The following is a 6,000-nucleotide window of genomic DNA, read 5'->3' as shown; positions in this document are numbered from 1 at the left end:
AGGGAAACGGAATATTTCCTCTGAAAGTGAGCAGATTGAAGGGCGTCTGTTTTAAAGAATTTCTAAAAGTGTCTGAAGCTTGTATGTATAAGCCACAGTAGCTTTTCCATATCAAAACAAGGTTGTAAGATGTGAAGAAGGGAGTGTGTATCTGAAAGCCAAGTGTATTTTCCTAGCTATACAAGTTGATCTAATACACGATAATATTTCTTCCACAAACCTTATCTTGCCACGGCATAGCCTATTATTCTTGGTATGTGTTTGGTTTACATGTCTAATATATCACCATATAATATATGTCCATATATATAAATCACCATATCATATATAACACAATATATCACCATACTAACAAAACTTTAGCAATTCAAACTGCACACTGTAATTGCTAAAAGTAACAGGTCTATAACAAGTATTTTTAGGAATGCAAGAAATAAAATTAAGTCTGTCTTCACATAGTACCAAACTAGCAGGCATTACATGCATTTCAGATGCTATAAACACAGTTCATAGTGTCAAAGGAATGTAGAATGTAAAGGAGTGGCTGGTTCTCAGTGATTAAAAAGTAGCAGTCAGAACGTTTTTAAAAATAAACTCTAGGCAGGACTTGAGATGCTGCTCTCTGGCTAAAATCAGTAACCTATAATACAATATGGGGTGTTACATGGTGTGGGTTGATCTGCGTTATGAATTAAGAATGCTGGAAGTGCATTTGTTTATGCCAGAGATACACTGTAAATATAGTTCCTTAGTGTAGGTGTGTAATGACTTGCATTATGCACATATGTGTACAAATTTTCATATGCACATATATTCATATTCACTAAATAGATCAGTGTAATGAGCCTATGAGGTATTACTAAATATAATGAAAGACTGCATGAGCAAGTATCTACCTGTGAAGATATGATGACACCTCTGGATGAAGTAAACATTCTGCTTTAACAGCCAAAGGTGTTAAATCAGGTGAGAAGACGTGCAATTGAGAGAGACTACGTGAGTTTTTTCTCCCACTTGCTCTTCTCTCCCTGTGAGCTTTTGTATATTCATTCAGCGGTTTGGAGCCTGAAAATATTACCATAATGAGCACTTCTACCATACTTGCTAAAGGAAACAGCTGTAAGACCTGAGAATTATACAGGTAGTGCCCTGGGAAGACAGTAGGGAATTTGACCTTGGAAGGAGGAAAGGAAAGTTGATTAAGTGCTAATACAACAGATCTGGGACTCAGGGTAGAAGGGGAAGTGGAAGAGGAAATCAGCAACAAAAAAACTGTTAGTGCTTCAAGGAAGAGAAGGCACAGGTATCCTTTTAATAATTTTTTTTATCATCTCGACTTGTACATTCAAACTATATGACAGTGAAATGAAAAACTTGTATCGTAGAACAGACAGCAGTAAATTTCCTTTTCATTTCTCAAAGATAATACTTGAAACAGTGGTAAAATTATCATATTGAACAAATATGCTTTAATATAATGAGAAATCGTTGCTAAATGGAGTCTTATAAAAAGATGAAGCTACAAAGAACATTTAAACAGCATAAAAATTGCAGCATGACAGCAAAAAGCCTAAGAGTTGAAAGACTAGCAGGTCTTTATCATAATTTTTTAAAGAGTTCTATTGATGCAATGTTTGCAAATCACTGGAGCCTAAGGAAAATAATGTAAATGGTTCATTATTTAGCTTATTGAACTTTCCTGCAGTTAGGTTGACGGATGATGCCAATGTTTCCCAATCACCAAAGTACCATTTTAAAAGCATTTTTTATTGAATAAAGTGCTTTGAATATTGCACCCTGGAGCTTTATTTAGGGAAATGGTTCAATTGATGTTTTCTGTTTAACCTCAGCACTGACCTATCACAACATATTTGGTTAATAAGCAACATTATCATTTAATAGACTTAACCAGTTTTATGCATTGTACTTTCTCAACATTACAACTCTGTTCTCTTAGGTTTTGGTTATGGGTCTGGCTTGATTGCAGTCTTTTGAAAGATGTTATTTGCTCAGTTGTCTGTTGCATTATATAATATTGCATAATATCACCATAGCATATAAAGAGCAGAGAACAATGTATAAGTATAAACTATTCTTCCATGTAGGAAACTATAAGAAGCAGTTTAGTAATGCGTTGACACACTATACACTTAATGAATTGACTTGAGGAATTCATTTGAAATTCTTCACATCTGTGTATGTATGTGCACATCCACATACAGATAAAATACAACCATAACGAAGTATGCACATTTAGAAGTAGGTACATTCATCATAAAAGATGTATTTATCTATTGTTAGAGTAACCTGAGATAAGTAACTGATTTTGTATTCATAATGTGAACCCTAGTTATGCCAGGCTCTTTGTTTCTTATGATAAGTGATCAATATTTCATTTTCTCTGAAAGAGTGGAAAGTTTCATTTGTCTGTCACTTGTCCTCTACAGCTGTAGCATAGCAAACGATAAACATTCACTGAAAACTCACTGAAAAAAAAATTAAAACAGCTCCTACTTGGCCATCATAGGTGTGGGTTCAGCTCATCTGTAGAAAGCCAGCTACCTTAATGTAATGAACAATCATAAAAGGATATAAGCTAAGTAGGTAAAGCAATGGAGTTCAGAGGTCACAGACCCAAGCAGTTCAGGGGCATGCTATGAACAGGAGCCTTTGAAGACCTTTGCTCCCCTTGGTCAGAAGAGATTGATCAGTCACGATTTTTAATGACTGCTTACTCTCATAAACCAGCTATTTATTGGTTATGCTTTGTCCTGCACTGTTATATTCCCAAGCATTTCTAATTCCAGGATTTTGAATATTTAAATACTACCTTGGAGTGTGGTCAGTTACTTAATTCCAACGTTTCTGTCCAGAGACAACAGAGTTGCTAAAATTAATTACAAGGATACAAAGCCAGTCATTTAAAAACAGACAAGGAAATGATATGCCCTTAGTGAAGCAGCTTTTGTGTTTACAAAAGTGAAGCTGTAATGTATGAGACGTGTTGTATTGTTTAATTCATTTTATTGTGTGTGCTTATTGAAGCAAGACTAATTGTGTTGTTTTGTCAATGTATTGTGAAAAGCAAATCACTCAGTAGCATAAAACCATCACTTTCATGACCTTCGAGACCCACAAAGAATAACTACTCCATAGCTTGTCTTGAATATTGATCGGCAGTTTTTTCACATGATCAAGTTGTATTTTTAAGTTAATAATTTTATTTTAATTATGAAGTTTCTCGATGAAAAGTGATGGACTGCAAATGCTAGTTATCAGATCATTGTTTATAAATATAAACAAACCAGTGCTGATTAGAAACATATGTGAGTTGCTGTTGAACAATCCAAACAGAAACTGTTGGGAACACTCAGTGGGGAAAAAGAAAGCTCACTGCTTCTTCCCTGTTTCCAAACCAATAGCCTTAACTTCAAAATACCACATGTATAATGGCTCTATACCTTACACAACAACCTGATTTTGAAAGTAGATCTTACTGTCTGAAGTGAAGATGCTCTTAAATAGTCTGAAATAAATGAAGGTTGGTTTACATGAGAATTATTCTAAGCAGCAAAACCAGCTTACAAAATTTCCATCCCTAGTCCTTCTTTCTCACCCTACAAATTGCTCCCTCTTATATGCCAAAACCTTTGAAGCTTTTATTTATATGGGTAATTTTTCCACTTTAAGTGGGTCAGGTTTGTAGCATGGCTCCAGAAAAGCTGTCAGCACACCTGTGGGTGATCTCCCAAACTGCTGGATGGGGTGGAGAAGAGCTGCCAACACCAACTGTGAGGCAGTGGATCTTTTTTTTTAAACTGATGTTAGCTCAAAAGATAATACTGTATGTTGAAGGTGGCAATTAATTGGTCATAAACCGTTTTAAGCAACAATTCCTAAATATTGAGCAGTTAGATATTTCTGCTAGGGAGCAGCAATGGCAGGCTGGCCCGCAGGGAAAGGGAGGCCAGGAGCTGAGCGTGATGGCCAGGCCTCTAGAGCCAGTGGCCTCAGTGATGAGGTGTACAGCCCCACAACATGCAAGCAAGGTGAAAAGAGCATGTCCCATGATGGAAACCGGAGACAGTCAAGAGTATAGATTGTTGTACAGGTCTGTAGTGATGAGGCATGTCTGAATTCAAGCCAAGAAGTCAAATCATTAAGTCAGGACCAGGTCCCGAGACAGTAACCAGCATTAGCCACAGTCTAGTGATCACAAGGAAAGTTCATGGCCGTGAGGCAGGTCCAAAGCCAGGAGGTTGCGTCTGCCTATCGGGGCCAGGTCAGCGGGGTGCGTGGCCAAGTGTGGGCGTAGCTGTGACATGACTGCAGTGTAGCTCTCGCAGGACGTAGTGTGAGAGCCAAGTGAAAGGGGGAGGGCAGCCTCCATGAAGACTTTTTCGAGCTGTTTCTTCATAACGGCTCTTAACAGAGAGCTGGCCTTGAATGCAGCTGGTTAAACTGCTAGGAACAAGGGTGCACTTAGGGCCTTGACAGTTTCAATCTAAATAGGGTTTTGAATATTTTTTTGCTATTCTGTCTTGGTTGATAAAAGGTTACGTTTGAGTCAAGTAAGTATGCAATCTCTGTTTCAATTTATCCAAGCTAAGAGTGGGGTGGGTTGTTGGTTTTGTGGTGTTTTGGTTTTTTTACTTCTGCTTTCTCTCTCAAAATATTCTATTACAAAAAACAAAATTAGTGGATTAGGTTCCTACAGCCAGCTAAAGTTTCAAACAGCCCAGAATTTAAAGGGAGCAGTAGATAGTATGGTGGTTTGTATGTTCCAGTCCTGATTGATGTAGTATCTAAAGCAAGCAAGAACAGCCTTAGGGCATTTTTTTTGTCTTCTGCCAAGCAGTGACAGCCTTTTAGGATTGATCCAGTAACTGAAGGTCTGAAGGATTCAGCAGGGTGCTTCAAGTACCTCACCTTGTGGATTTATAACCCTAAGTGCCCAAAGGCAAGGTGAATTTAATTTTTTCAAGTGACCATATCAGGTTTTCTTTAACTGGGATGACTTCTTGCCATGATGCTCCCAAGATGACAAATAACTAGAGGTAGTTAGATTTTTTCCACAAAGCAAAGGGACTCAATGTTGCAGTTCCCCAAACTGAAAATTAGTAAGAAAGACAGCTGGGTGACAAGTGATATTTCCTGTTGGTCCAGAGGAAGCTAAGGAAGATGTTAATCTGAGAGGGAATGAGGGTGCCCTTCTTTGTGTAAATTGTTCACTCTCACAGGGAAAGGTCAGGAGAATTCAGAGATGGGCTTTGAGTTGGGCTATGTAAGGAACAGTCCCATACATACTGATTGAATGGCCTAAAGCTATCTAACACCACTCCAGAGAGAAATGAACTCCTGTTATTTGATAGGGCAGGGAGGTAATTAACTATTTCATCCTCAGAGTTGAAAGTAAATAAAGATACGGCTGTACCTTTAAATGCTTTCTATGGACAATCTGTTTCATCTTACATGTTTGCCTTAATTTTGACTATTGACTCATGTGCTGCTTAGATATTTGTAGCATTTTGTGACACATAATTGTTTTCACTGGAGTTATTAAATGAGAGTCATAGGCTCATAGAACTTGTTGTAGAAGAGATATTTTCCTTAAATATGAAACAAAAAAAGTTGGCATCTTTTTGCCATAGTTGAAAAAAATAATTTAGAATGTAATTGGTTTACAATACAATTAAATATACCAAATTCTTTGTGGCCTACATGTTTTCTAAAGTTTTTTAAAATTGTTGTTCAGTATTTATTTTAGGTTAAAATCAGTCTAATGTTGTAATTAAATATGCAGTTCTGAATCCACAACAGGAATAATGATTTGGGGTTTTTTTCTGTGCTTAATATGGGGTTTATGAAGGCCTTAACTATTCGTTTTCCTGACTCTTAGTCTTAGGTTTTTGTGACTAATAAAATAGGTAACTGTATCATTGTCGCTTAACAACCTTATGTACTTTACAGAACTTTCAAGAAACTACCCAAGATATTTAT

The 6,000-nt window shown here is 37.0% G+C and overlaps 1 protein-coding gene across 1 annotated transcript in view; it reads left to right on the top strand.

The window, feature by feature from the left end:
* Nucleotides 1-6,000, top strand: part of ATP9B (ATPase, class II, type 9B) — a gene marked incomplete at its 5' end in the record, with an annotated part of 98,068 nt that overhangs the window by 69,185 nt on the left and 22,883 nt on the right. The window lies entirely within an intron of this gene.

Source organism: Phaethon lepturus, unplaced genomic scaffold, assembly GCF_000687285.1.
Source record: "Phaethon lepturus isolate BGI_N335 unplaced genomic scaffold, ASM68728v1 scaffold4331, whole genome shotgun sequence".
NCBI classification, from domain to species: domain Eukaryota; kingdom Metazoa; phylum Chordata; class Aves; order Phaethontiformes; family Phaethontidae; genus Phaethon; species Phaethon lepturus.
Note: the sequence above shows the minus strand (reverse complement) of the source record. Positions and strands in the feature narration are given on the sequence as shown.